Source organism: Hibiscus syriacus, unplaced genomic scaffold (genome assembly GCF_006381635.1).
Source record: "Hibiscus syriacus cultivar Baekdansim isolate YM2019G1 unplaced genomic scaffold, ASM638163v2 tig00002317_pilon, whole genome shotgun sequence".
Lineage (NCBI taxonomy): Eukaryota > Viridiplantae > Streptophyta > Magnoliopsida > Malvales > Malvaceae > Hibiscus > Hibiscus syriacus.
The window spans coordinates 243,972-256,530 of NW_024061925.1; the positions used below are offsets into that span (position 1 = coordinate 243,972).

General features: G+C 32.7%; 1 pseudogene; it reads left to right on the forward strand.

The window, feature by feature from the left end:
- The first annotated feature begins 10,063 nt into the window (after positions 1-10,063).
- On the forward strand, positions 10,064-11,874 carry LOC120144470 (annotated as a pseudogene).
- The last annotated feature ends 685 nt before the right edge of the window (positions 11,875-12,559 follow it).

The following is a 12,559-nucleotide window of genomic DNA, read 5'->3' on the forward strand; positions in this document are numbered from 1 at the left end:
TTAAGCATAAACGTTTTTTAATCAATAGAATAACGCTAAATAATACTTAATGTCAATTTCAATTTACATACCGAACCGATATGTTCGCCACCTTCCTTCATCCTTTTGCATTCGGTCATACTGTTAACATTTAAAATTTGTCATCAATTTAAAGTTCTTAAATACTTTAATCCTATTACCATTTCAATAATAATAATAAAAAGATATTGATACTTACTAAAAGTACATATATCCACCCTTTGGTTGCTTTCGAGTCTCGGCCTCAATTTCAAAGTCATTAGCGGCACCAACAATTTTTCCACCCATTGACTCCATTTTCATTCATATCAGTTTACGCAAATCAAATCAATTACTTACATACACTTTTCAAATAAAAATAGATACTCTTGTGGTAAAACAGTTTTCTTCAAAAGAATTTGAATGGCCTACAAAATGTGTCGGCATATTTATACAACCTATAATATCATTTCTACCTACAATATTAATAAAGTATCGACATTTATATTTTACCTTGAATATCACTTTCTACCTGTAATCGGTCTCAAATGCTTCTTTACCCAAAACCCCAAACAACATATAAAAACCCTATTTTCGATTACTGTAATAATAAAAACTAGGGTTTCGACAACGTACTTTCGATTCGATTGCAGCAACAAACAAACAAACTTCGCTTTAGAAACGCCTTCTGAAATGCAGCAACAATTACGCTTCGATTTCAAAAACTCGTCCGTTCTATTTTCAGAGGATATTTAGTTGTGACCTTTATATTTTCATCGGATATGTTATTTATATTTAATCGATACAACTACAAAAGTGTCGATAATTTATGTCAGGGTCGATACTTTTGATAGGATAATTACTATTTCTTTAAAAGTATGATAATTTATTACATGTACTTATTAAAGTATCGACACTTTCAATATATCCGGTAGCGATTTACCGGTTTTCATTTTGATATCGGTTTTGTCATATTTTTACCTGTTATATCGTTGTGGATCGATACATTTTTTTAAAGTATCGACTTATAAGCGCTAAAACTGCTTCTTTTAAATTCACAAAGTGTCGTTACTTATATTAAAGTATCGACACTTTCAATATATCTGGTAGCGCTTTACCGGTATTGTCTTTTCGTGACCGGTTTTGTTATATTTTTACTTGTTATATTGATATGGATCGATACATTTTTATTTAGATCAACACAAACTGACAAGTTAAATTTGCCGGTTGCCAATTTTTTTAATATTTCTTAATGATTTAGACCTACTGCATTATTACTCACATTTTCGATAGCGCTAAACCAAATTTATTAAACATCATTTAATGTATCCGGTAACTATATTATCCCGTCTTTCCTGAAACAACATGTTTCACCAAATGTCTGGCATTATTGTTGATATTATTAACCTTGATACTTGAATAGGTCCCTCTTTTACACACTGTGGGCCTTCCTCAACATGAGCCCCTTTTCTAAAGCAATTCTATCCCATAAAATATATCTATTATTGATTTTTTACTTATCAATTTTTAAACTTTAACTAATTATTATTTAAAATTTATTATTGATAACGACATGTAAAAATATATTTAAAAACCTCCAAATAAATAGATTTTAAATATATATTTATAAAATTTAATATTTAAAATAATAATAGTCAAAGTTAAAAAATAACTTTTAAAAAAATCTATAAGAACCATTTTTATGGGAATGATGAAGTATTAAAGACAAGTCAAGTGATGTTAAGAATTAATTATATATTATTTCAGTGAAAAATGTTTAAAACAAAACTTTAATATTAATAAAATGTCATTTTAATAATGATTTTATTAATTTATTATTTAAGGATTAAACATAAAATTTAATTTTTTTTGTATATAATTCTTTATCATTGGGTGTGATAGTATTTAATATATATAAATTATTATTTAATATATCAATGACGCTTTTATTTATATATACTGCTTTTCTGTGAAAGGGGGTTAATTTATATATATATATGCTTTGAAAAATATGTCATGTATCTCATAAGTTTTAAGTAGTACTAGTATCTTATACAATGATAAGAAAAATAATATTTTTTGGGCTGCGCATCCATCCTTCAAGCGAAACTTTGGCCAATCCTTGATGGTTTGCAAATTGCTTGGGAGAGCGGTATCCAACACTTGGAGCTTGACACTGACAATTTTCACCTTCTCATCTCCTCAAATGGCTCCACTCAATTGGATTATCCGAAGAATAAAGCTTCTCACCAAGTTCTCTTGGTCTGAAGTCCAAGCATACGCTTCGTGCAGGCAATAAATTGGCCGACAACATGGTGAATATTGGCAGAGATCTCAATCAGGACCTCCAGATTTTTTATCAGCCCCTGAAGTGCAAAGAACTCTCAACGACGAGTGCAAAGCTTTGTACTTAAGGCACTAGCTCTTTCGTGGTTTATTTTTTTCACCAATAATAATAATAATAATAATATTTCTATGAAGAGTTTAACTATTAGAAGTTATTGTATAATACAAAAATTAATAAAAAACACACACGCACACACACGATAATTGTTTAATTTTATTTATGAAATTTTAAATTTGTCAGTAAAAATAGAATGTTAATCATTTTTAAATAATAATTAGAATTTTATATAATATTATATCTGTTATGAAATTTAGAAAGTTGATTATTAATCCATCAAATAATTATGTATCCCATGTATATGTAACCTTTTTATTTGGGGATGGGGGGTTGGGTGGCCACTCGAGGGACACTTTTGTATTTATTTTTTAGCTTAATAAACAAAGTAGGCAGTTTGTGAGAGTCCAAAAACTTTGTGGCTTTGAACAGTTTTCAAGGTTTCTTTTATTCAATAATTTATGGAATATTAGTTGAGACTATGAGTTTAAGAGACCGTGGGGACAAATTGTTGACTTTTTTTTTTTGGGAACATTGGGTTTCTCAATGGCACGATTATCGAGCGAGTCCGTCATGAATTTAGTAGTGTTCCACTCTGGTTGTTAAAAAATTTTATTGTTCGACTTAACTCGTTGCTCGTAAAGTTCGTTAAAATTGTATTTGACTCATGCTCGTTAAAAAATTCGTTGCTCAACTCGTTGCTCGTTAAACTCACTAAAAATTTATCTTATTTTTTAACTAAAAATCAAATTTACTAATACTATACGAGGATATTAGGGTTGAATTTTTTATTTATTAAAATAATTATTAATTAATAATATTTATTATTTATTAAAAAATAATATATTATTAACTTATTATTTTACTATTTTATAATAAATTAATAATTATTATTTAGATTTATTTTTGAATGAAATAATTTGAAGTAATTACTAAAATTATATTTATAAAATTAACGAGTTGCTCGTGAACTTTTCGAGTTGAGTTAGACTTTGCTTAGTTCATCTTGTTAAGGTCTCGAGTCGAGTTCGAGTTGAGCCAACTCGAATCGAGCGTTTACCGAATTTGACCGAATCGAGTTCGAACTGCTCATGAGCTGGTCAACTCGTTAAAACACCCCTAAATGCACAAAGCAAGGTGCACGCAGATGTTATGAATAGAGTCTGATCAAAATTTTGATTAAATTAATATAACTTTAAAAGATATATTTTTATTTTTAGATTTGATTTTAATTTAGTGAGATTTTATCCAAAATTAAAATTAGATTCAAGTTTTGAGATAAAAGTTTACACTCACACTTTCCATGACTTAATATGTTGCGGAAGACGGCTCAGATAGAGCAAATCGCAACTGATAATTTGAGAAAATAAAAAAGAAGATAAAGAAGACACAATTTTACATAGAAAACCCTAAATAATATATGGTAAAACCACGGGTAACGGTGGAAGGAATTTCATATAAGAAAATAAGAATTACAACTTCTGTCAATCTAACAAGGAGAAAACAATAACAATTCTCTCTGATAAAAGGAGAAAACAACTCTCAGAAAACTCTTTAAATTCTCTAGTATTGGGAGAAAGCTAGAATGATTTGGGATGATTTTGTATGAGTTAGGGTATTTATAGTTGAAGCTTAAGGATTAATCTTATAAATACCCTAAAGTATAGGGACTAATTTAACAATTTTACCATTACATTTTCAACAAAAAATACAACCCATTTTCGGTGCCCCTTTTTTACTATTGATGCCATGCACTTTCGGTGCATTAAGTCAAACCAATTTTCAACAATCTCTCACTTGAAGATTTGATTGGAACAATCATATCTTCACATCATTCAATCTACCTTGTACCTTTTGTGTATCCAATGCTCTTTGTCTGGATTCGCCATGTACCGTCTAACCACTCCCACTGTAGTGCAAATGTATGGTCTTGTGCATATCATAGAGAACATTAAACTTCCCACTGCCGATGCATATGGTACTCGAGACATCTCCATCCTCTCTTCTTCACTGCTAGGACTCATACTGGAGGATAATTTGAAGTTAATAGGAAGAGGGGTAGAAATTGGCTTACAATCTTGCATGTTGAATCTTGACAAGATCTTCTTCAATTAATTCTTTTGTGAAAGCTAAATCTTCCTATTACTTCTGTCTCAGTGAATTTGCATCCCTAGAATCTTGTTTGTTGATCCCAAGTCCTTCATTTCAAATTCTCTACTAGTTGTGCCTTCAATTCTTCATATGATCTTTGTTGGGTTCTGCAACCAATATGTCATCCACATACAATAGCAAATAACAAAATCTTTATCACCAAACCTCTTAAATAAAACACAAGGGTCTGCATTAAGTCTATTGTATCCAAGACACATAATGAGGAATCAAATCTTATACCAACATCTTGGTGCCTGCTTTAGACCGTACAGAGATTTATTCAACCTGCAAACCAAGTTCTTCTTTTATTTTTCTTCAAAACCTTCAGGCTAGAGCATATAAATCTATTCTTCAAGATTTCCATGAAGAAAGCTTTTTTTAACATCTAGTTGCTCTATATGTAAGTTCAATATAACACACATTGCCAAAACTACCGAACTGTTGTTAGTCGAACCACATGAGAAAATATTCATTGAAATCAATACCTTCTTTTTAGCATATCCTTTGACCACAGTCTTGCACGATACCTCTCAACTTGATCGTCACCATTTCACTTGATTTTGAAGACCCATTTGTTACCAATTGGCTTCCTTCCTTGTGCTAGTGACACAAGGTCCCATTATATTTTATGAAGGGCTTCAATTTCTTCTGCATCGCCATCATCCACAGTGAAACATCTGAGCTGTTTATTGCCTCCTGGTATGTTGATGGCTCATCGTCTTCTGTTAAAAGGCATATGCAATATTTCCTTCTATAACATAATTTGAGTGCAATTGGGACGTCTTCTCACACGATCTGATTGATAAGTTGTTGGAGCTTCAGAACTCTTTGGTTCTTCTTCATCATATGTTGGTTATGCTTCAGAAGAATCTCCTTGTTCAAACTTCTTTTCCACATGTATATGTGTAGTCTCTGACTTTTCAGCGCTATCATCATCTTCTTTTCTTTATAGTTTATCTTCTACAAAGATAACATCTCTACTGATGATCACTTTACGGGCAGTGGGATCCCACAAACGATACCCCTTTACACCATCAACATACCCTAAGAATGTGCATTTTCTGGATTTTGGATCCAACTTTGAGATTTCTTGGGAGTTGTACATCATGTACACAATACTTCCAAATACATGGAGGTTTGAATAATCAACTAGTTTACCAGTCCATATCTCTATTGGTGTTTTCAGCTCTATTACAGTTGATGAAGCTCGATTCACTAAATACTAGGCGGTATTAACTGCTTCTGCCCAAAATGATTTTTCTAGGCCTGAAGCCCTCAACATTGCTCTTGTTATTTCTAACAAGGTTCTGTTCATCCACTCTGTCGCTCCATTTTGTTTAGGAGTGTTCGCCACTGTGAATTGTCTTTTGATGTCTTCTTTCCTGCAAAAGTCATCAAATTCTTCACTTGTGTATTCTCCTCCATTATCTGTTCTGAAACACTTGATCTTATTTCCAGAATCAAGTTCCACCCGTGCTTTGAAGTTTTTGAGAGTTGAAAACATGTCTGACTTCTTCTTAATAGGGTACACCCAACATCTATTGGAGTAGTCATCAATAAATGAGAAAAAGTATTTTGCTCCGCCTAGGGATGTAACTGGTGCTTGTCATACGTCAGAATGAACCAATTCTAGATCATTTTTGCCTATAGAATTTGACGTGACGTGTTGAATTTCAACCGGTGATGCTTACTTGTTATGCAATGCTCACACAAAGTAAGTGATACATTCGTTAAGCCTGGAAGTAGCTTTTGCTCCACAAGGACTTTCATTCCTTTTTCTGACATGTGTCCAAGTTTCTGATGCCATAGCATGGTAGAATCTGAACTACATGAGGCAACAGAGGCTTTTGCTTCTAGCAAAGTCTCTCCCTTTAGCATGTACAAGTTTGTTGTTATCTTTTCGCCTTTCATCACCACAAGCACTCCACGAAACACCTTCATGATTCATTTTCGTGTTTCAATCTTGCTTGCATTATTATCCAACAATCCATATGATAATAAATTTTTCTTCAGGCCTTTCACGTTCTACACATCTTGAACAATTTTAATTGTTCCACATATATCTTCGATTTGATGGTTCTCACGCCAACGATCTCTAGGCATGATCATCGCAACTATACACAGATCCTTCTGAGACAGGTTCATAATGATGGAACCATTCTCTTTTTGAGTTCATGTGATATATTGCTACTGAATCAATGAGCCATATATCTACAATTTTTCTACTTTTCATGGTGGTTGACGCTTCACAACAGAGCATCTCCATCATCTGAAGTGTTTGCAGTATTACCTTGTGGATTGGAGTTTTTACTTAGACTCCAACAATCCTTCTTCAAGTGATCATTCTTTTCAGAGTTGTAGCACTTTAAATTCTTTTTTCTTCTCGACTTTAATCTGCCATGTTTGTGACTGCTACTTTGGCCACGTTCTGTTGATCTCACTCTCATCGTTGTCAACACTTCTGCTTGTTGCATATTACTTATCTATCTTCCTTGTTCTTGCACCGATTTTCTTCTTATAGAACAACAGCTGCAACATCATCGAAGACTAGACTGGTGACTTATTATTTTTCAAGTTGATGATGAGTTGATCATGCGAATCATGTAGACTTTGAAGTAGAAATTCAACACATTCTTGTTCTCCTATTGTACATCTTAAAGATGTAAGTTGAGAAAATAAAGTATTCAGTGTGTTTAAGTGCTCCGTCACTAAAGTAGATTCTGGTATACGGAGAGTATACAATTTTCTCTTAAGGAAAATTTTATTATGCAACGATGTGGCCTCGTACAATTTGGTGAAATGATCTCATATCTCCTTAGCTGCCTTCTTCTCCTCGATGCTTGACAATACTTCATCTTATAATGGTAGATGAAAGTTTGCCATAACATTCTCGTCCATTTCGATCCATTTGTTATCATCTGTGAAATCTATCGGCCTTTCACTGATAGCTGCTAGACAATCGTATTTCCTCAGGATGTTCTTCATCTTCGATTTCCACAATGAGCAATTTCTCCCATTGAATTTTTCAATATCAAATTTCGTTGTCATAGCTTCTATTACGAATAGCTCCCACTATTTCACTTTCGTGAATAGTTCATTGTAACCTTCAAATAATGGTAATATATTCTTACTTTCTTATGTTGGAGGATCCACCTTTTGGTGGCAACCACAAAGATAATAATATATATTACACACTCTAATCTGGCTCTGATACCAATTGTTGTGGAAGAAGGCTATCGGATAGAAAAAAATCGCAACTAATAATTTGAGAAAATAAAATAAAGATAAAGAAGACACAAATTTTACGTAGAAAACTCCTAAATAATATAGGGTAAAAACCACGGCAACGATGAAAGAATTCACTATGAGAAAATAGGAATTAAAACTTCTCTCGATCTAACAAGGAGAAAACAATAACAATTCTCTCTTGATAAAAAGGAGAAACAACTCTCAAGAAAAACTCTCTAAATTCTCTATATTGGGAGAAAGCTAGAATGATTTGGGATGATTTTGAAGCTAAATGAGTTAGTGTATTTATAGTTGAAGCTTAAGGACTAATCTTATAAATACCCTAAAATATATAGACTAATTTAGCTATTTTATCATTGCCAATTTTCAACAAAATACAATCCATTTCGGTGCCCCTTTTACTATAGATGCCGGTGCATTAAGTCAAATCATTTTCAACAAAATATAGAATTATTATTTATTATTTATAAAATAAACCCTAATTAAAATATATAACAATAAATATTAGTAATGCTCATAATGAGAAAACATGTATCATACGTTGAAAAAGAAAATATCCTAAATAGATTTATAAAGGGTTCTCCTTTCCCTCCCTTGTTGAATGTGAGTAATAAGCCTCTACGTACACGTACTGTCGTTGTTGTCTCAGGTTTGTATTTAGGTAATTATGTATCTGTCTTCGTATTTGCATGTATCACAGACATATTATCTTTTTAAAGAAAGAACTGAAATTTAATTCTATGTATTTAAAGGCGAATTATATTGACGGCTAGATGGGCTCCTGAATACTGCATTGGGCATTTGGATAATATTGTGCTACATATACTTTTAATTTAGTTGTTATTGCTACGGATTTTTAGCCTAAATTTAGCTTTGTGTTGGATTTTTAAGGCATCAAGAGTTTTTTATCATTTTCAATCCATTCGAAAAACATCTTTTCTCGCTACTATTTGGTTTCAGTTTTGAAAGCATTCCACTTTCTTTCATTTCCTAGTATTAAGAAAATAACAGTATCACTAAAGTTCATTCTAATTTCTACTATATAATTTTCTTTTTGAAGAAAATGTATTAACCTCGAGAAACGTTAGTCTATTGTAATGATTACATATATCGGGATGATTTATTTATAATCTATTTTTTAATAATAATAACTTCCGGTAATAATTGCACCATAAATAAAAAATCGAACACAAATAAGTTGTATAATTCAATTTGAATTAATTTTTTAATTTTATTGATTTTGTTGTTGAACGTTGTAATTTGCATTAGCTTGTTATATAAAGAACGGTGGCACACATTCTTTGCGTTAGGCCCGGAAGCAAATGCCCATAGCAACTTTGTTGGCCAATAAAGAGAAGCCTAAACCAAGTCCCCTTGGAGAGGTATCTGGTCTCGTGAACCACTTTCCACGGATCCTTACTTTTCTTTTATGGTCTAGTTCAGATTATAGTTATTTCACTTCAATGAAATTTTAATTTTATTATCTTTTTTTTATAATAAGTTTAAACTAAGAAGAGACACTTATATATATTATTTTTTGCTTTAAGTATTTAATTTTTTTATAAGATTAAATGCTTAAACTATTATATGTATTAAGTACCTAAATTATTTTTTGATCAAAATAATCTTTAAGTTATGATTTTTTTGCTTTAAGCCCTAAATTATTTTTCGGTTAAAACAAATACTTAAATTTGTGCGATGTGACAACATCTTATTGGCCGAAAAATATTTTTCTTCTTAAAAAAAATAAATGATTAATATAATAGTTTAAGTATTTAATTTGATCAAAAAATAATTGAATTACTTGAAACAAAAGAATGTATAGTTTAAATACTTATTTTTACTTTTTAAGTCTTTATAATATTATTTAGTAGGGAGAGATTAATCACAACTAATTGCAACCTTTAAACTGATGGTGCAAAATTTTATTACCATTATTCCGTCATAGAGTTTTGTGAAAATTTAAAAATTAATAGTCAGCTAATAAATTTGTTATATCATTAGATGTCAATCGAATACTTTAAGGATTTTTACAAAATAATATCCCTATTTTAATAATACCAGTTAACGGAGTGAACAATTTGGATCCACCAATTACATTGTAAAAGTAGAGACATCAAACCATGTCGAATTAAAATGGAAGGACTAAATTTGAAATTTTATAATGATTTAGGGACTAAACATTGTGGCACCTTTTGTTTTCTTAATTTGAATAAATATTTGATAATCATCGGAAATTCACGTCAGCTCACTCTCCGTCTTTCCCTGCATTGTCAAAAAAATACAGAAAGGAGTGGGAGACAGAGATTCTACGGTTACGGTCACAGACGGCTTCTAGGAACGTCACAGACTCATCGTTTAGATGAGACAGTGAGCTGATTTTGAGTTTTCAGTGCATAAACAATATAACAGAGACACCACTTCACGGGGATGGTGAGGATAATTTTCATGGCGTCCTCAATACGACCTCTCTCGTCGTTTAGATTCGCCGGTGGTGTTGCGACTTCGCGCTCTGGCGCATCCAGCTCACCGATTCTCCTTCCTCGACTCTCTCGTCTCAGCACTGTAAGGCACTGTTTATCTTTTTTTTTGGTTTAATCAATTCATTTCCGTTATAGCCTTTGAATTCACTTATTTGTTCTGTAGTTTTTTTAAGGTTAATTTAGTTATCGATTAAAGAATTAAATTGAATTGAGATTTCTAGTTCAACTTCTGGAGTTCATTTTAGTTCTTTAAAGATTTCAAACAGTAGATTTTCAAGGAATTTGGAGTATAGTACTAAATTGCGGTTGTATTTGTTGTGGACTTGATTATGATTGTTTTCAAAATTCGTAATGTTTTTACATTGTTGATTGCGTTGTGGTGTCATGATGACCTTTCAAACAGTTATGATGCGGTGTTTATGTTGCGTTGCGTTCCTAATTTAATACTATGATTTAGAGTTATCTGCTTAGAATGTAATTATTGAATCTGTTTAAAAATTATTGATTTGCAAATAAGAACCAGTAATATGCGGAGATTATGCTGAATTTTATAGAATGGGAGACCTTTCGATGGATTTGATATAATATATGTTCTCATTCGAAATTTTATCCAGCTGTTCATTAGTCGCATTCTTGGCTTGAAAGCTTCAAAGATTTTGAAAACTGCGGGAACAAGGGTGCCTCGGGTGGGAAATGCAGTACAGGCAAGCACAGCTGCTGCCCAAGAAACTGCCCTGGAATGGGTTAAAAAGGACAAACGAAGAATGCTCCATGTTGTTTATCGAGTCGGTGATTTGGACAGGACTATCAAGTATGTCTGTTCACCATATTATATCTTTCATTTCCTTTTTTAACAATCTTATGGTTGGAATCTTTGAACCATACTCGAAGTGTTGTGGTGCAGATTCTATACCGAGTGCCTGGAATGAAGCTGTTGAGGAAACGAGACATACCGGAAGAGAGATACACCAATGCCTTTCTTAGATACGGGCCAGAAGATTCTCACTTTGTTATTGAACTCACTTACAGTAACCTTTCATACCACCCTTTTGCTTTTTCTAAACTTTGATAAATAGTAAATTTTGCAAACGATTAGAGTAGAAGAGTATATGAGCTCAGTTTTGGCTCCCTTCCAATGTCTTCAACATACTCCTAAGTATGTGGAAGAATACGAAGGGAGTTTTAATGAGACCTCCAACTTCTATAAAAAAAAAATGAGCTCAGTTTTGGATATTCATTTTCCTTGTCTTGATACCAGATTATGGAGTTGACAGATATGATATTGGAACTGCATTTGGTCATTTCGTATTGCTGTTGAGGATGTAAGTTCGAGCTTTGCTTCCCAAAATGTTTTACTCCCCCACCTCATTTTTAACAAGATGACCAAATGCAGTATCTTAGAAGTGCTAGGTTCTGGTATTGAAAACAGAATAGTTATATTCTCGACTGATTAGGTTTCCAAGACTGTGGAACTTATAAAGGCCAAGGGTGGAAAAGTAACCAGAGAGTCCGGTCCAGTGAAAGGTGGTTCCATTGTAATTGCATTTGTTGAGGATCCTGATGGTTACAAATTTGAACTGATCGAAAGGTGGCCTACTCTAATCCAGAGTACAAGGTAAATATCCTCTATTTTTATGGTGAGAGATTGGAAAAAGGAAACGAAAAACAGGTGGGAAGCTGGGAGGAGGGGATATAAAGGGCTGCAATTAAGGATTCAAGTATATCACTGACATAGGTTTATGATTTCCAACTAGTATACGATAGCCATGATGGGGCACGGACCTGAAGATAAAAATGCGGCGCTTGAGTTGACTTACAATTATGGGCTCTGAATATGAGAAAGGAATGGTTATGCTCAGGTAGAAATACTTATGCTTTCTTTAGCCTTTTTCTTATATACGGGAATAAATTAAAGCCGTATTACTCTCATCTCTACAGATTGCAATTGGCATAGATGATATGTACAAAACTGCAGAGGGAGTTAAACTTTTCGGTGGAAAAATTACCCGGGAACCCGGGCCATTACCCAGTATTAACACCAAGATCGCAGCATGCTTAGATCCTGATGGTTGGAAGACGGTAAGCCTTTTGAAACATTTAACATTGATGTTGTTATTTGAGACCTGAAAATTGTCATCCGAAAAGTTTGAGATGCATCTCACTTGTTAAAGACAAAATAGGGAGGCAAAATTGAGAATCGTTTAGCATGTAGCCGCAATCTTCTTGCATTTATATTTTCGATATTAGTGAGATTTCTTCTCCTATACTTGCGGTTTTT